The 21,497-nt window shown below is 45.9% G+C and overlaps 1 protein-coding gene across 1 annotated transcript in view; it reads left to right on the forward strand.

The window, feature by feature from the left end:
* The first annotated feature begins 2,428 nt into the window (after positions 1-2,428).
* Positions 2,429-21,497, forward strand: part of LOC144729839 (stonin-2-like) — a 50,533-nt gene continuing 31,464 nt past the window's right edge. The window contains exon 1 of the mRNA XM_078610355.1: positions 2,429-2,721. The gene's annotated coding sequence lies outside the window, so the exon portion shown is untranslated. The remainder of the gene's footprint in view (positions 2,722-21,497) is intronic.

Below are 21,497 nucleotides of genomic sequence, written 5' to 3' on the forward strand. Positions count from 1 at the left end.
AGAGTGGTGGTGGTGTGAGAGTGGGTGGAGTGGTGGTGTGAGAGTGGGTGGAGTGGTGGTGGTGTGTGAGTGGGTGGAGTGGTGGATGTGTGAGTGGAGTGGTAGCGATGCCGTGGCGTGCAGGGCACAGGCGAGGGCAGTACCGCAGTGACCGAGTGAGTGGCGATAGCGAGCGAAGTTGGCGATAATGCCAAGTAGTCAGTTTCATTTATTAGGTACAACCCTGTGAGCCATGCGGCTCTTGACTCGGGTGCAACCGCAACAAAACAAAAACATGAACAAGAAACATCTTAAAGTGACTACACGCAACAGAAAAATCCAGGAAAAAACAGCAAAGTCTTCCAGCAACGAAAGAGTGTATTATTGTGGGCAGTTAGCGAATAAATTCGTGAATTAAAATAAATTGCTGTAATCTTGACATGAGTCGTTACATGCAAGTTGTTGCATGAATTTATAGATTATATCGTTACGTTGTCTGTCTATATAGTTGTATAGTTGTGAGGTTGTAATGACGTTTCGTAATCAAAGCGGTAAATGGCCTGGATTCTGTCCGTGTTGTATTGCAATAATCTCGCCTCGTGTGCCGTGAATTACGACAACAGCAGCAGCAAGGTGAGCGAGTCACAGTGGCAGTAGCTCTCTGCGGTAAATCGCTGTCGTGAAAAAAAGGTTACCAAAGTTTGATCGAGAACATCGTTTTGAGGAGGACAATAAACGTGTCACGTGAAACATCTACGGAGTATGAAAATAAATATGAAGTGTGTATTTACGCTCCGTCTTCTTTCCATGGTGGATACTGGAAGCACATGCCACCCCAGGTGGTACTGCCGTAAACCCCCTTGGCTCATGGGCTATACATGCTCCAGCAATTCATCAGAAAACTGGAATTATGTTTAAAAAATAGATATAATTCTTTAAAAAATTGGAGAGGGTGCGTGAGACAACATTATATTATTTTACAAGCAATGTCAGGTTCTGTTTTGTAAAAGTACAACAGAGTATTTAGATCCATTTTTTTTTTATTTTTTTTTATTTGAGAAAAATACTTTTACATGACTTACATGAGGTTTAATGTTGGGTGTTTGCGAGGCATTTACCGGATGCAGCGCTTTTACAGGTTACGTTATTGATGTCTCCTTACTGGGCTGTTTCTTTTGAGAACGTAAGCGTTCTGCAAATGCCAATAAAATATCACTTTAAGACTTATGATTCTTTCAACATCTCAGAATTCAGTTCATTTGCAAAATGCTGTGAGAGCGAAATTAAGGTGGTTGATAAGAAATAGAAAAGTGGGAAAAATGTAACAAAGCTTTAAAATGTGTTTCCCGGTTTTACTACGCATTTGACGGTATGATGTTTCGCTCCACAGGATAGGAGCTTCAGGAAATGCATGTTCAGTTTCTGAAGGAAGCACATGCTGGGAGGATCCTTGAAAAGTAGAACATCGGGAAAAAATGTCAAACATCACTTGCTGGGAGATTTTTTTCAGCGAGCGAAATTCGGACATCATGCCGAAGAACCCGCGGTACAATCTGAAAATTGCATTGGACACGCAGCACAAATGCGAACAAAAAAACCCCTACGCAGTGGACATGACGCATGCCAAAACTATCACTTGTACACGAGAACATTAGGAAATGATGCAATAAAAATAATTCATGGGACGATGCCACGAAGGCTTGGCGTTATGAAGCACAATTTCATTTTGAAAATGAGTCTCTAATATAAAATGTGTGACATCAGTAAAGAAGAAAATGTCAGTCTCTGCTAATGGGTTTACATCACCTCTCCTCGCACAAAAGTGATTACGATGAAAATAGCGAGGGTGAGGTTCATTTAATCGAAAGGTGTGGGGGAGGGCCTTCATCCAGTCAGCGGCTGTGAATTACCGTGTTATTTTAATTATCATTACTACGATCCACTAGGGTTTCCGACTGTCCCGGTTTGCCCAGAATCATCCTGAAGTTCAGACAGCCGTCCCGGGAAAGCTGTAAGTCTACCAAGCACATTAAAAGTTGCGACTTTTATAAGTTCTGAAATAACACACCACTTATTAGACAACGCATACACTCTATAAATGTATTTCTCCCCTCTTCTGTTATTGTGAAATACAGCACTCCTCTTCCCATGCTACGTCTCGATTGGTTTTGATATACAGCAGAGGTGGCAACGCTCCTAACCATTAACCCACACTCTGTGTGCGGTGTCTTGTACGGCACTCAAAAGCATTGACATGCCTTCACAGTTCCTGCTCCACACACTCGCTGTCACATGACTCCCCCCCTCCACTCTGCTCACCCTTCCCTCCATCATCCCCCATGCACTCCGCCCCCATCCAACGCACAACCTCCACTGCACCACCCCTGCTCCACCTCCCCGCTCCTCCTACAACACCGCCCCCCGAGGGGGAAGGGGGTGGGTGGGTGGTATGTGTGGGCTTGCAAGCCGGGGCTGACTGAGCCTCAGTGTTTGTCGAACGCCTCCCTCCGAGTCGGAGGCGAGCGAAACCCACGGAAAGGTGCGAGTGGGTTTTCACCACCCCGCGCACAGATTCGCGAAGACCCAGAGATTCGTGCGGCTACGGGAGACTTAGAATGCGACTTCGTTGCAGGAGCAAGCGTCTTTGGGGAAACGTTGGAGAGTAACAAAGAAGAGAGATAGGGGGAGAAGGAGGGAGGCAACGTGTTGTCTCAGCAGGCGAGCAGCTGGCGGAACAACTGGGTGAGTCGTCACTGAGTGAGCCAAGCGAGCGTGACCGCTCGTGTGCTGTGCCGGTCTTCATAGGTGCTCGCTAATAACAGCACTTTGTTGGAGGAGGGGGGTAAAGGGGATCTTTGTCTGTCTCGTGTTTTAGTTTTGTTTCGCTTTAACGTCACCGGCTCGGTGGCAGCTGTTCCAGTACATCCTGTTGCGCCCTGGGGGCTCGCTACTGAAGAGTTGGGGAAGAATTCCCGTGGAAAGTTGTGAATGACCGCGGCTCGCGCAGCGCGCTCATCGCAAAGCCAAGTGACATTGTTTCTGTTCAGTCGAGCGATGATTGCTTTGTGTCTGGGTGCTCGCTTGTCCCAGCCGCCAGAGCCGACACGCTTTTTTTTGCCAAGTCAACAAAACGTGTGGTTTCTTGGACCACAATCATTGCACGTGATTTTGTCTTTTGTAAGAGTTAATTCCGCAAAATGTGCCCGGCGTTTCAAGACAAACGGAGTCGAGTCAAAACAAAAAAATATCTGCGCCTTCTATCGTGGATGTTTTCTTGCTGTTAACACATTTGTGTGTTACACATCAAGAGCGCAAGTTTAATGCGCGCGCGCGCGCGTGTGTGTAAATATAATAGGCGACGTTTACGGGGAGAAGGGCAACGTCCCTTTTTCGGAGCATGCATGTGGTTGTGTGTCATCTTTCGCGTGATACTAGGACAACTAGTTTCTACTTTCGCGTGACACTAGGAGATCATACCCTCCACTTGGCAGCGGAAAGGGCACGGAGTCGTCAACGCGTGAGTCTCCCGCCTGCTCTGACGATGGTCACGGCTGCCCTTCTTCAACCGCGCTTCTTCCAAGCAGCAATTTGGGTCGCGTGTGATTCCAGCAGTAGCAGCAGTAGCAGCAGCAAGTCCCATGCTGATGCCAGCCACTACTATACCGTGGTATGTAGTGCAGAGCGCGCGCGTTGGAAGCATTCCTGTCGCATTCTTGAAGTTTAAATCACCCCCCCCCCATAGCCTGATCTTGTTTAAAGGGGGTGTGGAGGGGAGGGGGAGAGACTGATTCTAGATTTGAAGCTTTCGTGACTTGTGTTGCCTCCGAAACGTCGTGATTTAATTGATTTATTTTCATTTATTATTATTATTATGTTATTTCAAAAAAAATTTACCTACGTGACTTTACCGAAAAAACCAAGAGTAAGAGAGAGACTGGACGGCCAACGTTAAACAAACTCTAAACAATTTTGGTTTGAAGTTTTCCTGACTGCAGGAATCCATACTCTTTGGTTCTTTCGGTAAAGTCACGTAGGTAGAAAAATAAAATGAATCACGACGTTTCGGGCGCAACACAAGCATCCGTCAATCAGGTGGGAAAACAGTCTGCATCAGCAGCAGGCCATGCTTTCCCACCTGATGACGGACGCATGTGTTGCGCCCGAAACGTCGTGATTTATTTTATTTTTTATACCTACGTGACTTTACCGAAAGAACCAAAGAATATCTAAACAATTCGTGAAACGCCCAACAGAATGGGCAAACGACACGGTCTGCTGATGTCCCGCTTGCGTTCTTCGCTTTGGCATCTTCACTACCAGTCCACACGGAGCGACGACCAGACGCACCTTCGCTTAATTCACTCCTGACGATGTGGACAGGGGATGAGCGGACAGCGGAGGGCAAGGCGGTGTCTGTAGGCGGATGAGCCCCCCCCCTCCATTCAGCAGGGGATGGCGGGGGGTCTCAGCCCCCATCCAGTCGCCCGACGCTACGGGGTTCATTCAAGTGCCACGTGTGCATACCAGCAGTAAACAAACATGATAATATAATAATACTCTTTGGTTCTTTCGGTAAAGTCACGTAGGTATATTTAATTTTTCTACTTACGTGACTTTACCGAAAGAACCAAAGAGTATGGATTCCTGCAGTCACGAAAGCTTCAAATCAAGATGGTAATTTCATGTCCTGGTGAAGGGTATACTCTGAAGTTTCTGGCCCAGATGTCTTGTGACCCCACAATGAATTGACCCCCTAACATTTTTTTCCCCTTTGCATAGTTATTTCTGTTTTAAAGAAACCTTTTAGAAAAAGGTTACTATTTAGGGAATTAAATGGGGGGGGGGGGGGTGTCACAAGACATCTGGACCATCCTGTACAGTACCTACCCTATGGGCTTTGAGTCGAGCTGACAGGTTTGTATATGCAGCGTTAAGAGCTCCGTGACTTGGCTTGGGTGCCACTCGACTGACTTTTGTGATATTTCTGCCTCATTTAGATCATCAACGTCGTATGGACTGTTTTTTGTTGAACAGGGTATGAGAAATGTTGATGTTGGGGACAGTTGTGTTAAAACGAATTAAACGTGGTTCAGCATTCCTGCTAGATCCACGTTTTCATCATAAATATTGCCTCTATTGTGTAGTATTTGGAGTTGTTTCTTCTCGTGATAAGAGCACACAATGTCCCATTCTATCTTTGTAAATCTTTGTCTGACGTGTTTACGTTTTATTCCAAATGTACTATTGGCATCGTGTGTTCTCAAGCGCCCGTTCTGAAACCTTGCGGTGCAGTGCATCACCCTCTGTTATAAAATCGCCCGTGGAATGAGATTTCACAGAACTACTTCCGATATCCTCTAAAGTAATGTTTTGTATAATTATTTTACGTGAATTACGGTCCTAAGCAGTTGACATGCTATGCTGCAGTTACAGAATCCAATTAAAATACAGTATTGTATTACCGATGAGTAAAGTACTGTCATTTTAAAGTGTCTGTCTGATAGTTTTCATTCAAAGAGCTGTAATTTGGTCAAATTCGGTGAAAATAGTTTTTTCGTGTGATGGTTTTTTTGTTGTTGGTGCAGTCACCATGAACTCGTAAAACTTGAGGACCCAGTTTAATCACGTGGGGGCAGTCGGGCGACCTGGATTCAAACGCAGAATCTCAGCGGTGCCAAGTCAGCGTTTTTTTAACCCCTTAGCCACCCTGCCACCGACCAATGACGTATTCTTAAGCAGAACGCCACTTGGTTCACAACAAATGACAGACAAGCTTATGAAGTGCTTTTTGATGCAGAACTCGCATCACAAAATCGGGGCGCTCTGAGATTTGGGGACTGCAAAACAACAGACTCAGTGGTGATTTTGGCTGAATTCCAAACCACTGAAGCACCCTGAATGGTTTCAGATTATTTTTTTACATTTTATCTTAACGTGTTAGATGGTCATAGTATTGCTAGAGAAGGCAGGGTGGCTCAGAGGGTCTGAGCACTGAGATGTTGGGTTCCAATTTCGACAATTGCCCGTAATTTTAAATAGGGTTCTCAAGTGGAGAGAGTTGTTACTCTCAGACCGATCTGTATAAGAAGTAATATCATTTAAAAAGATAGATTTTTCAATTGATTTGCTTGAATTCCAACTACAAAATAAAAAAAAAAGTCTGCCCCCCCCTAGTGTGTTTAAGAAGTCACTTTAAGAACATAATTCACAGGTAGATCTTTGACATCCATTTCCACGGACCATTCTCTAACTTGGGGTGATTGCATCTTTTTGCGAGAATTCCCAATGTATTGTTTGTCTGACATAACACCGATTGCAAAAACATTTTTAAAAAAACATGCTCACATGATTCTAACTTTGAAATGGGCAAATAGCTTTTTTTTCCTACACATTATAAGTTTATTTTTTTTAAATTACATTTTCTGTCTTACCATTTTCTTGGCTTCGTCACGAGGTAGCGTGACGTGTTCCCTCAACGTAATCGTGGTCATCGCTGAGATGCGTGCGACACACGGGGGTCTTGTCCCCAGCAATCTCGGCGCGTCGGGGTGCTCGTGGAATTTGTTTCGTCTAGACGTTCGATAACGAGACACACCCGCCCTGGACGCAACGCAGGTCGAATTGGGACCCTGGCTGTGGCCGCTGCTGTGAAATGGGCACGGCTTTTGCAGGTGGCTGGACTGAAGCCCCTTCTTTGTTCCTTGCCAAGAGCCCTCATGCTTCAGCAATCTGCCCCTAGCATTTCCAATGAACAAGCCAAGCATATTATGAAATGAAGTGCCCCTGCGCAACCTCCCTCCCCCACCCCCACGTCACCAGCTACTTTCTGACAGCGATGTTAAGGCTCGGCTTAATGAAATGTCCTGTGAGGTGGAAATTCTATTGGCGTCAAGGTCCGCTCAATGCATCGCAAAAACAAAGACGCTTGTTAGTTTTCACTTGCGTTTATCTACACGGGTTCGATGCCCAGCCACGGTTAACACCACTGGCAAGTTATAACTAGGTGGGTTATTATTACATTACAGGATCCTGAGAGATTGTGGTGGTTTGAGGAGACTTTTACCCAGCGGTGCATTGGCAATGGCTGATGATAATAATTAAATGAAGCTATTATGATCAGTTTGCTCCACGATTGTGGAGATTGTTTGACTTTACCATGCTGGTCAGTCTGGTTTGGTGAAGAGAGGACCCAGACCGGTTGGCTGGAAATCAAACTCGGGTCACCGGGTTCATAGTGTGCTAACCAGTGCATCGCTGCTCAACCTCGATGCTATAAATAATCTACAGACAATTATATAACATACACACGATCATGAAAAAAAAGACCCCGTGTGTTATCAAACACAGATATGCATTGCATTCCGAAGGAATGGCGAATTGCATCTGATGAACAATCTTACATATACACCTGTGCATGTGCGTACGTGCGTGCATGTGTGCGGAATGTAAATATGTCTCGAGAGGACTGAAAGTTAAAGAAAACACAGTCGGACAGCTGAGTATGCAACTGGCAGGATTTTACCAGGAAAAGCAGATCCGGAAATGCAAGCAAGATGGCAAAATATTCCAGCAGATTTATAGATTTCAGTGGGATAAAGAAATGGAAGTATGAATATTACACAAACACACGTACGCCCATGTGCACATACACATGAACGTAGCGCGATGCAGTACTCACGTTCTGTTTTTAAAGCTTTTTGTAAGTTGTGAATTGGAAATAAATACAATGGAATAAAAAATATTCTAAAAAGTGACAAATTGTACTTTTGACAGCTCTGACCAAAAAAGGCCTTCCTAATCATGCAACAGCAATTTTCTTTAAAACAAATATGTTTCGTAAGAAGAGAATGGATTACCACTGCCGTGTGTTGTTACAGTATTTCCAGCTTTGCAGCACAGCTCTGCGATGTATTTTTGGGTTGCACCGCATGTTGTTTTACGTGATAGCCGATGTTTTGCTCCCACGTACTGGGGAGCTTCTTCAGGGACATGCTGAACAGCATGCAGCAAAACCCCAAGAACACGTCGGAATGCGAGAGAATGGATCCTGTATTGTCGACGATAAAGTTTGACGTGTTGAATTTTGTGTGAGACTGGCAAGGTACAGCCTTCTCAAGAGGCAAGAGGCAAGGTGCTGGTTATGTGACAATATTTTTTCAAATATTAAAACATTAACAACCAATTTTATTCCACATTTGGAACTCTCGCAGAGTATTGCATTACTCGGTGTTTGAGAACAGCTTCGTGGAAGGCATATCACGAACTAATTCTGACATTTCTTCAAGTGACTTCTTTTACATGCTAGGGGAACTGCACTATCCCAAATGCCTTGTTAAAGACATTTTCCCACGTAGCATTTTATTTAGCTTTTACAAGTTTGACTTGTTGGCAATTTATAAAAAAAAAATGATTGTGTTTTTTTTTGTATGTGCAATCTCACTACAATTGAAAACCTCTTCTTGGTTCTTTTGGTAAAGTCACGTAGAATGGAAATAATAAAATAATAAAAATCAAACATAATAAAATAATTCTCACGACATTTCGGCCACAACGCAAGCAGCCGTCCTCAGGTGAAGAACAGGTCTGTCGCTGTATTTCCGACAGACCTGTTCTTCACCTGAGGACGGCTGCTTGCGTTGTGACCAAAACGTCGTGAGAATTATTTTATTATGTTTTATTTTTATTGTTTTATTATTTCCCTTCTACGTGACTTTACCGAAAGAACCAAGAAGATGAATCCCTGCAGTCACGAAAGCTTTAAATCGAAATTGAAAACCTGTTTTAATCAGTGGTGGTCGACACCCAGATTTGAATCCAGGATCTCAGCAGTTCCGGCTCAGTACTCTGAACACTGAGCCACCAAACCACCTCCAGTCTTCTGGCAATCTTAATAAGAATCTAGTGTGCCATTTGTGGGGAAAAGCGCAATATATGACGCATTATCAGCTTTCCGTAGAAAATAGAAAACAGATATTGATAAAAAAAGCACTTGTGATCACATATCATGCTTTTTTTAAAGGCACCCCTCTGAGCCTATTTTCCAATGCTAAGTGTTTTTGCATTTGCAAGGGAGTCATTGCCTTTCTTCATGCATCATCTTACGAGAAAAACGCATTATTCACGTAAAATAAAGGGTTTGTATGATGATTGGCATGTCTCTTAGACTTATTTGCATTTTACCAACTGGCAGCGCTGTCTATTTTTATAGTGTCATTCCAATCTTCGACATTTCAATCCCACTTGGATTTTTGTACCAAGCAGTAATTTCTTACAAGCCACAGTGGTTGAGTGCACCTGCCCAGAAGTCAAGCTACCCCATCTCGCGACGGAGATGAGATGGAGTTGGCCACGCATGGTGGCCCTCTCACCCCTTGTTTAGCTGTGTGTAGAGATTGCCAGATATTCCTTTGTCTGCTCTGCGCAGTATTTGGTCTAGCGGCGAGCACAAAAATTCACCAAGCGAAAAAATTGCAGAAATAAATTTGCGTGAAAGTTTTTACTGCAGAGGCATTCTACGCATCCGAGCAAAAATTATTGCGGAAACGGTTACGGCTCTGTGACCCAGTGTTCTAACCAAGATCTTTGTGTAAATAAACTGCATTATATGTTGCTTGACATTTCCATTAATATTTATTGTTTTAATAGATGCAAAATAAACGAGGCAACGTGCACATCAGCAGATATTACAGAAATAGGAGAAACGTCCACAAACAGATGTAGAGATATGAGTAGTGAGTTTCAAAACATTTTTAAAAGTCAAATTGATTGTTTCCATATTTTTTGTTTAAAGATATCATTGTGGTTGCTGAGAACATGTTTCAAACGCTGGCCCGGGAAGCCCTGACAATCCACACCCCACTCGCTTCCCGTCCCGAACGTGCAACAGGACGCGTATCCAGATTCCCTGGTGTCACTCGCAGTGTCGCCTGGTGGGTCACAATGTTGTCCCTATTATAATAAAATTCCCTTGGGAATCTCTTGTGGTGTAATGGTCAGCACACTGGACTTGCAATCCAGAGGTTGCTGTTTCGATTCGATCGCCCGACGTGACAGTTAAAACTAAAACCTGAACTGAACGCTTTTTATTTTAACAGGTAAAGCCCACAGCAATAATGAAGTGGCTTATCACGTGGAAATGTATAGCAGCCAGTTGAAACAATGGGACAAGTTTATTAAATCGCCACCAACTTCTGTCCACCTAGCAGTGTCAATGGGTTACACTGCAGTTAGACGATGGGCAGGTCACGTGGGGTGGGGTATAGTGTGGGTACTCCCCACTTCCACCAAGATATCTGGTCAGCGTAGAAGACTAGTTCAAAACTCCCTCTTTTTTTAACGCAAATTTTTGAGTGGGATGTCGCCCCATGGCTCCATACAGACCAGCTGCCACTAATCGCATGATGAGGGAGGCAGACTGGACGAAGAGCCAGGACACATGTTCTCCGTAACAGCTAAGGGTCGTGAAAGTAAATCCAGACTGAAACCTAACAGGGGTTACACGAGGCCACGAAAGCCTCTCTTGGCAAAAACAAAAATCCATAACATCGTGGTTTTTTCCATTGATCCACCGCGATGGGTCAGGTTAAATAATCTACTGTACTTATTTGATAAATGTTATTCATTCTTTGTGTGTAGTACAAACAGGATGGATTCTTGTGTCATGGGACTGCGAGAGATGGCAATGGCTTTTCGAAGCCTTCGTGCAGCAGTGGATAGATCTTGGCAGAAGATGATAATAATGATGACACACAGATGGCGATAATGATGGCGTAGCTCAGTAAGTAGAGTGGCGAGGCTCTAGTGGGAAAAGATGAGTTTGAACCCTGGCTGCTTTTGACTAAACCTTGTCTCCTCTTACGTTGATAAAATGAGCACCAGCTGGTACGGCAGCAACACTTGGCATATTATTTTTCATGATTGTGTTATGGCTACACAACTTATCCCTGCCATATGAATGTGGAATGTACACTACTTGCTTAAGAAGACCAATTAAATTTAGTTTTCAATACCACTAAATGTCTGTTTATCACGAGTTAAACTTGTTTTTTTCCTGAAAAATACATGAAGATAGTGATACTGTAATACAATTGCTTACAGCCCTTTGTCAACCCACTACTGCATGAAGGCCTCCCCACGCGGTGCCAGTCATGGGGGTGGTTTGACCATAATTCACCACGATGGTCAGTGCAGGTTATCGAAGGGAGGTCTCTGAGAACGTTTCAATTATCACGAGTCACTGATGTTAGCCGTGGCCAAGATTCTAACTCGGGCCGCTGTGTTCAGAGCTAAGCGCGATAACCACTCCGCCAAGTACATCGCGAAACATAAATCCCAGCGTGGGTTTTTTATTTATTTCCCTAGCCACCGTATGGGACCCATTTTCGGATGTTGTAGCCTTCACGGATGTATATGTCCGAAGCAGAATGAGTGATGCACCAAAGGAACGATGTGTTCTGTAAGAGTAATCACGTGCCGTACGCCACGGCTTCAGTTGCCCCCCCCCACCACACCACCCCAGCCTTGGTGTAATGGTTATCACACTGGACTTGCAATCCCGAAGTCACCCGTTCGTTTCGATCTCCTGGCGTGGCAGTTGAAACATTGGTGCCAGTGTCTTCAATTGCCCATGCCTCTGTCCATACATGGGTACAACCACAGTTGGTCGATTGGTAGGTTGTGTGCGGTGGTGAAGGTGGTGGGGGTTGACATATAAAGTTCTTGTGCCTCTTTGCAAATCCAGCCAGCGTAGAAGAGTAGGCCAAATAACCTATTCTCAGGGCGTTCCCTTTAGCCAGCAGTGATGTCATCAATTACCCAATATTCGCCAGATTATAAGATACACCCTAAACTTGTGACAGGTGCCAATAGAGTTGCAAAGACAAAGATCCCCCGTATAGCCTTAACAGACTGTAGGGGCAAGTGCTGTTAGCGAGCACCTATAAAGGCCGGCACGGTACACGAGGGGGTGGGTGGCTAGTACGACGCCCGGCCACCTTTGTCTCGCCAGTGGCGATGTTGACACATCCCACCAGGTACTCATATGAGGCCGAGTCGACCTAGGGGAGGCCCAGGACCGGTTTTGATAATCGTCACTGGTGTTCAACCGTGAGCGGGAATCGACCTCGGGTCGCCAGGTTCGTAGAACTGTGCGCTAACCGCTACACCACCGTTCCCCCTTAGAGTTACACACATCTGACCCAAAAAATACATGTAAAATACAGGGGTGGGAAAGTGCGTGTTGCAATCTGGAGAAGTCGGTTATTGCAGGGCTGCACCTTTGGCTCCATAAAGAGTTCGTTGTGTTGTTGGTGCTGGTTTGGGGGAGTTGACCGCGTGATTTCCTGTCAGTTGTATCTCGTTGTTGTGGATTCGATTCTCACGATGAAAAAAAGTTTTGGCCATGAGAATAAAACATCTTTATCCTTTACAGCAGCCGAAGGTGGGGTAATGTTTACTTTGATCTCCGCCTCTACATTCTTGGCAAAGCGTGGCCAAAAAATAAATAGTTATAAGGCCCAGTAGATATTCTATCTCTATTGTTTTTGTGAAAGCTTATTTCGATGTATGCGGTGGTTAGCACACCGCACTATGAACCTGGAAACATGAGTTTGACCAGTTAACATGATTGGTGAGTGATTTCTTAACTGGTCCGAGGTAACCTACTTCACCAACTTGCACTGACCAGCATGGTGAAGTATGGTCAAAATAATTCCCCATGACCAGAAGGCATGGAGAGCCCTTCATGCAGTAGTGGATTGACAGTTGGCTGTAAATTATTACTACAGTCCATAATATAGGTTTTTGGGTTAGATCGTGTAAATATAATTGCGTTGTTAAACACGCCACCACCCAACACGGCCAATTAGTAAGGTTTGTCATGTCAACAAAACGTGCCAATTCGTTACTAGTACAGCACACCGGTGTGTTGGAGAGCAAAGCCACAACATTTACAATGTACAATTCGGTGTTGTGGGTTTTAATCTCCAACACACCGGTGTGCTGAACTAGTAACACATCGGCATGTTTTGTTTACGTGACAAACCTTACTAGTCGGCTGTGTCGGGTGGTGACAGGTTTAATGACACATTTATATATTCATGCGATCTAGCCCAAAAACCTCTAATGGATAATATTGGTCACAAAAGCCTACGTGTTATTGGTGGAGTATTAACTATTTTTTAGGTGCATGGCAGTAATGGCTAGCAAACACAGAAGCCTTTCGTAAACTAATTTATTTTTTTAATTTAACCGTGCATTCATGGGACTGGCATTTAAAAACCAGTTTCAGAAAATGATTAGTAAGGCCTGGAGCATATAGCGTGCGACTGTTTCTCATTCCCCAGATGACAAACGTTTGAATTTCGCCCACCTCTAAAGTTGCTGTGAGAGAGAAAAAAATACAGTACAGGTTTCTGAAAACAAAGCGCAGCTGTGTGTGTGTGAGCGTGCTTTCGTACGCGCGCAAAAGTTTCGCTCATTCACATTTTACACATTCCACTATATACCATCGACTGTACGGTAATGAAATCAAGAGCTACATCGAAGCAGGAAGCGGCGATGATGCACAGCTTTTAGTGATGATTTACCACAGAATTACAGTAGAGAATATCCCAGCACGCAAGCGTGCCCAAACTCGAACCTCTGATTTATGACATTAACGTTCTTCATTCTCTCATTGCAGAAATCATTCGCTTACTAATGTTGGGAGGGGAAAAAAATGCAGCACAGCTTGCACTATTTGGGTTGCCACCCATGTCCTACTTTTCTCCCAGCATTGTCATCTTCTGTTGTCCTGGGGGAAATCTCGAAGTCTTTCCGGGACCTTACAAGTTCAGTTTTTTTTGTCAATTTCGTAACAAGAATAATATAGTCCACCACTGCTACACGATGGGTTTACGTGTACAGTGATTCTGCCCACCTCTGACCCCGTATTTGTGAGATAATCTTCTTCACTTGACACTGGTTTGTTGTATCATACCCCAAAGGTGGCAACCCTTCGTTTAGGCCGTGTTGCACAAGACAATCACCTACTGACCTGCACCTTACAGTCGTTACTGGCTTGCCGCAGCAAGCATGGCGTCTTGTTGTTATTGCGCGTGTGACCTTTCCAGTTGAGCCTGCTGACGCAGTGTCGCCCAGAGCCCGTAATGCTCGAACGGCGGTCAGTTCGGCGTGTGGTGATGGAGGGGTAAATTCCTCGTGTATTTTCCATGAACCTGAGTATATGCTTGCTGCCCGTGGTGTAATGGTTAGGCCCGCCGGACTTGCGATCTGGAGGTCACCGGTTGATTCCCCCACACCCCCCACCTCTGGCCAGCCAGCTGTATAAATGGGTAAAGCCACAGTGAGTCGGTGGGCGCGTAGCGCGTGTGGTGGGGTAAAGTGTGGGTGCTCCCACTCCTTTCAAGACATCTGGTCAGCAGTGGAAGAGTAGACCAAGTAGCCTCTAGAGGGGGTCATTCCGCCAGCAGCGGCGTTAGCAGGAAATTGACCTTTGCCCTCCGTTGACGAACTTCCATCATCTGTGTGTCGAACGTTTGCCTATAAGCTGCATTGTGTCTGTGATCCGACGGCATGCACTGCAGCGATTACAGCATTAACTGTACAGTACTGGATTGTGTGTTGTCTTCTTGTCCATGAAGCTCAGGTGTAACTGCCCCCACACACCTGCCTGTACCTGCCCTGCTGCAAATGTGGCAGCCTTGGCTGTAGGGGATATGAGGACACCAGCCACCAGGAGCTTTATTGCTATTTGCTGGTGGCCTGAACTAATAATAATTAATGGGTGTAAGATTGGCCTGTCATTGCATGAGAGCTGATTGACAAGTTGTCAGCAGGAGGGGGTGGGGAAGGATGGAGGAGGACACCGTTGGTGTCTCGTGAACCCGATTGGTCATTTAACCAATTACAGCGCACTGGGACATCAGAACGGAGTGATGTCCTCATCTCAGATGTTCAAGCGAGAACTGGCTTTGCCAGCACAAGACGGTGACTAAACCATCCCCCAATTGCTCTGCATTACGGTTGATACCTGGTCACTAGCAGCAGCAGCGTTAGCTAGCAATCGCAAGGCTGCATCTTTACCATGCGTGCATCTTGGAGGATATCGCATGGACCGAGTGTACCTCCCTCGGTGGAGTGAAGTGGTGGTGGCAGGTATTCATATTTATATAAAAAAATTAGTTTGCTGTACATGCGGTATTGCTGGCGCTGCTTACTTCCTCGCGAGTTTGGCGAGCCCAGAAGAGTCTGTTCTCCTGTAACGCGGGAGTTGCATTTCTAAAGAACCCCGTGTTATAATGAACAATACATAATATAGGGGTGAAGCACAGTCGGCGATAACACGTGGGAGATGCGTATGCAGGGTGAACAAAGACTGAGGCGCCGTGGATAGCGTCTAGAAGCATCCAGCAGCATCCCGCCCTGTTCCTACTCGCGCAACGTCGTTCCGTTCACTCTATCGCGTTATATCCAGTTTGCGTCCACGTTATAAAAAAGTGTGTTCCCGAATATATTCATCGCGCTATATCCAATTCGCCGCATGAAAACACACATGATAGGAGAACAGACTGCGGAGTGCTCGATGGGACTGTCACTTGCATGCGGGTGCATCCACGTGTGGTGGAACGCAGACGTTACACATTGCAGACCTGTGGCTAAAAGCGTTTGCGAGTTAAGGCAGAGTGACGGAGAGTCGGAGACGAAGACTGGCTCAGCCTTGTTTTGACGGCGCAAAGCAATACGTTCAGATGCCAATTGGTTTATTAATAGTGGTGACCATTCACTGAAAGGTGAATCTTTAGGTCATTACCGATATGGATAAACAGATACAGTAATAATTATAAACACATTCCTGCGGAGGGAGCTGATAGGAACGTTGGCCAGGGTCAGCGGCGGCGTGTTGTATTCCACAAATATGCCCGACTGTGAGGGCGGGCACAAGCCGGCGTGAGTAGGTTAAACGTTGAGTTTTATAAGGGCACCACGGGGTGACCAGCCCTTCCCCACCCAGCCCCACCCTCCCCACCCAGCCCCTCCCCACCTCCCCACCCAGCCCCTTCCCACCCTCCCCACCCAGCCCCTCCCCACCCTCCCCTCCCCACCCAGCCCCACCCTCTCCACCTAGCCCCTCCCCACCCAGGCCCTCCCCACCCAGCTCCTCCCTCCCCACCCAGCCCCTCCCTGCACGACGGATACAATAATCCCCTGTGGGCTGGTGTAACCAGGAGGTTTCTGCCAGTATAATGTACTGTATAGCCAATGTCAATACATTGCTGGATGAAGGGCTCACTTGGCTGTATTATTCAGAAACCACTTGAGCTCTGCACTTTTATTAAATCTAGATTGAAAACTCATTCCTTTAGAACTGCTTTTTGTCTTTTAGTTTGTTGTCCTTCCCCCGCACCCCCGATTAGCACGGTTGGCTATGTAGAGTGCAAAAGAAGTTCTACGTACATACACACACGCATGGGGATTGTTATGGATGTACTTCACCATGCTGGTCAGTGCAGTTTAATGATGATGATTTATTTTTTTATTTTTGTGCCAGGCCATCTCTGAGTGCATTACACTCAAGCAAGGTTGCATCACATCTCGTCTCAAACGTCTGAAAGGGCACTTCTCCCAGTGGCAGCTGTACCCGTGGGCACAAGATTACTCAGAATCTGGCTTGCAATCAGGCATTGCTCTGCCATTAGGGGGCAATGATTGCGCTGTGTAATCCCAATTGAGTAATTTGCAGGTCATTTTGAACAGCCGAATGTATCGTATCTGATGCTTGACCACGTGACTTTTTTTTTATTAGATTGGCTTTGGCAGGTGGTGGAGGGGTTCATGATAAACATTTAGCCACGGCCTGGAATCAAACTCGGGTCACCAGGTTTATGTAACTCGGTTGCTAAACGCGGCGAGAGGAGGAAAGATATCTGACACAATCTTAATTTTTGGAGCTTTCGTGACTGCAGGAATTATTCTTTGGTTCTTTCGGTTAAGTCACGTCTAAAGATAAAATAATAAATTAAAATAATAGCGACGTTTCGATTGCAACACAAGCAATCATCATCAGGCATAAGAGAAATAGCAACAAAAATCTAACTAGAACACTATAGACAGACATACAAGCAGACAGACATCACAAGGACACACAGAGAGAGGACACATATCGGCACAGAGAGAGGGGTCGTTTCTGTGACGGTCCCTTAAATATAGGGAGGGGGGGCGGGGACGGAGAGAGGGAGGGGGCAGAGAAAATTAGCATATCAATGAGTGGACGGCAACGTGTTGCTGCTGCTCAAGTAAGATGACGACGTGGCACGGCACGCAAGCTTGAAAATTAGGAGAAAGACACACTCTCTGTGTTGCATTACATCACATTTCGATATTTTGCGAGGTTATTTAATTTGAGTGTGTCTTTCTCCTAATTTTCAAGCTTGCGTGCCGTGCCACGTCGTCATCTCACTTGCGCAGCAGCAACACGTTGCCGTCCACTCATTGATATGCTAATTTTCTCTGCCCCCTCCCTCTCTCCGTCCCCGCCCCCCCTCCCTATATTTAAGGGACCGTCACAGAAACGACCCCTCTCTCTGTGCCGATATGTGTCCTCTCTCTGTGTGTCCTTGTGATATCTGTCTGCTTGTATGTCTGTCTATAGTTTTCTAGTTAGATTTTTGTTGCTATTTCTCTTATGCCTGATGATGATTGCTTGTGTTGCAATCGAAACGTCGCTATTATTTTAATTCATTATTTTATCTTTAGACGTGACTTAACCGAAAGAACCAAAGAATAATATCTGACACACTGTATAAAGATACACTTTGCATCTTAGGTGCGAGAAGCTGCACAAGTACAGTTGTGACTGCTGTCATCGAAAATGTGGGCCAACTTGTATTTTTTTGTTCGCTGGGAGTTTGTCTGAGAATTCTTTCTCGACGTTTGGTCAACGTTGCCATGTGGCTTGAACCGTTGGCGCAACGTTCCATGCTTACCGAGTTTCTGCCCCTTTTTCTACGTGTGTATAACAAAAAAAAACCAGACATTGGTGGTGCTAGAACAGCTAATTTACCAATCACGTCATGCTGTATTTAGCCGAGGTCAAAGGCCAATTGCTTCCCAGGTGTACAGTGCCAAAACCATAGTCGACAGCGCAGACAGCTAACAGCTGATAATAGGTCTATCATTTTTTAAAATGTTTTTTTTGCCCCCGACAGTAACATTTACGGTATATTATATTTCAGCGGGGCTTAATATTTGCTGCAATGCTGTTTTAAGATGTCATTCCTGTACAACATCCTTAAGTGTTGCACATTTTTTGTTAAACGGCAGTTTGTTTTGTTTACACGTTGGAATGTGTTTGCTGTTTCTTTTTTTGCCGCACTTGTTTAGACAAGTACTGTACTGTTTACTTGTTAAAACCCTTGAGAGAGATACTGTAACTGGCCTCAATGGGATATTTATTAATGTAAAGTATCCTTCAAGGAACGTCGAGGAGATGGAGCGAAAAGGATTCGGCTCGTTGTGCCGTAGGTACTCGTTGTGTGATTGTGAGAGATGGCACCGGCTTGGGGAGGCCTTCATCCAGCAGTGAATTGACCATGGCAGGTGATCATATCGTACAGTAACTGACAATAAAGGTCACCTCTCTATATTATGTGCGGTATGTTAGCAGGTGTCATTTTAAGTGTACGTGTATCTACAACCCAGTACAGTATGTCTAAGGTATCTCTGTAAAGTTTATGCAAGAGACTTCTGTTCTCAATGGGCTCTTACCTCCTCGCTTTGTTTACATGTGTAATGACATGATGACACCTGCTGGCTAGAAAAGGAAAGCACGGGTACAGGCACCACTAAAACAACATCCAATCTGAAAGGGAGAGGTATCTGGGGCAAAGGTAATGGGCGGGGTTGGCCAAGATTCTCCGGGAACCTGCTGGAAGGTTCCATGATAAGGCGTGGCCAGAGGCGGAGCCTAGCCACGCCTGGGGTGATATAAGCGGGGTCAGAGGGGGACTCTGGGTTTGTGTGTGGAGTCTTGGGTCCGGACTGCGCCGTCATCTCTCTCCGTCGTCCGGCCACGTGGAAGATCTCCTGCGGGCTTCCATGACCCTCCCCGGCCACGCCGCCAGCCAGCGGCGTGGCCGGGTGCGGACGGTGGAACCGCGCCGAGTGATCGGCCGTGTGTGTGTAGCCAGTGGAGACGCGAACATCTAAGTGTTGTACTCAGAGTTAGAAGATAAGGTTGGCCTGTGCTGTGCCCGTATAAGAATAAAGAAGAAGTACCCTCTACACGACGTGTCGCGGAAGTCACTCATTACACATGTATAGTATATTTAAATGTGACATGTCGATTGTCTTATCTTTGGTTTGCTCTGGTAACCGGTAACCTTGTTCTACCTTCACGACAAGGTGGAGGCTACAACCACAACGGCCGCCATTTGCTGTGACGTAAAAACAGCGCTCGTGCCAAGCTAGGTGCACTTTTAGGCCATGTGAAGTGTCGAAGGCTCACTCCTGACCGAAGGACACGGTACAGACCCAGGTGTTATCGGTTGACTGAGATGACTGATAGATGCACGACCTGTGTGCCTCATTGCCAGCGTGCGGCGTTTTATCCACCCGCCGCTCCACTCATTGTTGTGAGTGACTGCTCCTCTGCCCTTATTTGTTGTTGGGAGGGGCGACTGCCTCCAACTGCCCAAGTAGCGTCCTTCACGAGCCTCCTCCACAGAGGCCAATATTGACACCGTTCCAATCAGTCATCGTCGAGTCCGATTAGTTCTCCAGCCTCCTGTACTGCATCGGTCTATCTCTTCTCTAGCCCGTGTTGCTGCACCCGTTTAGTCACCCTCTCTATCTGGCCAGACTCAAGCTGCCTTCCCTCTTTTGGCTGCCACTCGGTAGTTATTCTCGCCCACCTGGCCATCATCGCTTCGAGCAACGCAATGTCCTGCTGAAGCCCACGTTGCTTTTCTCGCCGTCTGTGCTGCAGGTCTGCGAATGACACGTTAGAATCGTCCTCTGTTGCCCGAGCCTTGCAGTGCTGCATTCAAAGTGCTGTGACGTCAGCTGGGTTGCGTTCGTGCCCTTGGCATCCTCCAACAAGTCCTCCCACGGAAGGCAGTGCATGCATAGGGCAAACAACAAGGGCTTTGTGGTGTGGTCAGGCTAAGGGCCAGGTACAAAGAGTTTGCTGCACAGGCATGAATACGGCAATGAGCTGGCTACCTCTGCCACGTTGACGAACTTGTGTAACTTGCGCAATAGTACAGGCACACCTACATTGCGTATGCCGGTGGTGAGATAGGCAAATATCCCCCATATAGCCTTTAGCAAACTGTTGGGGCAAGTGCTGTTAGCAAGAACTTTTTAAGGCCGTCACGGCACACCAGGAGGTGGGTGGCCAGCACCACGCCCCGTCGACTTTGTCTCCATTTAAGGCTAAGTCGACCTACGGGAGGCTTAGGACCGGTCTGGATATTCATCATGGATGTTGGCAGTGAGCAAGAATTGAACTCGGGTTGCCAGGTTCGAAGCACAGTGTGCCGATTAGGATGAACAAAGATTCTGATTCTGAAATGTTGGCTTTGGAACACACTCGCACACACACACACACGTGGTTTGAATGGGATCACGTTGGGATTGCTGAAAGGTTGCTGCCTGTCCTGGATTTTCAAGCATCGTCCTCTTTCCGAGGTTGCAGCTGGCCGTCCTGGGAAATCTGCAAGTCTTCTTGGGACAATAAAAGTCCTAGTTTTTGACAGTTGCATAATAATACAGCACGAATACACCCAGACAATGCATTTCGTATGGGACTCTCCCCTCTAATGTTGTTCTGAGATATTCTTTATTCCAATATACTGTATGTCCTATTTTTTCATATCCTAGAGGTGGCAACTTTAGTTTCCACCGGTTAGTTGATAATTAGACTTCCGAACTGGCCGGTGGTACCAATGTTTAAACGCTGTGAAAGAAGAACGTAATAGTATTGTAGCAAATCTTGACTTGAAGCTTTCGTGGCTGCAAGAATTCATATTCTTTGGGTCTTCTCGGTAAAGTCACGCAGATGGGTACCTATCTACGTGACTTTACCGAAAGACCCAAAGGGTATTATTGCAGCAGTATATAGTTGACAGGGTAAATGAACCTTAAAAGTAATCTTTTATATATTGTCTCAGACTGTCTGGTGACGGCCAGCTTTGCTAGACTTAGCAGGTTCGGCAGGATAGGAGCGCTTTGCAGAAAAGTTGTTAACAAAAGTAACAAGAGACAGATGATGGATGTGACTCAATTGGCAAAACAAACACGAGACGAAAACAAACGTTCGCAGTCAAGCACACACAAGGCCAGCACACATAAACTTACAAACATACAGAGGCAAATGTACAAAGACAAATATCTCCTGTATAGCCTGAGCAGACTGTTGGAGCAAGTGCTGTTAGCGTGCACCTATGAAGGCCAGAACGGCACACACACCGCACCAGGTACTCTTTTGAGGCTGAGTTGACTTAGAGGAGGCCCAGGAC

Source organism: Lampetra planeri, chromosome 33 (assembly GCF_965212315.1).
Source record: "Lampetra planeri chromosome 33, kcLamPlan1.2.h2, whole genome shotgun sequence".
Taxonomy (NCBI): domain Eukaryota; kingdom Metazoa; phylum Chordata; class Hyperoartia; order Petromyzontiformes; family Petromyzontidae; genus Lampetra; species Lampetra planeri.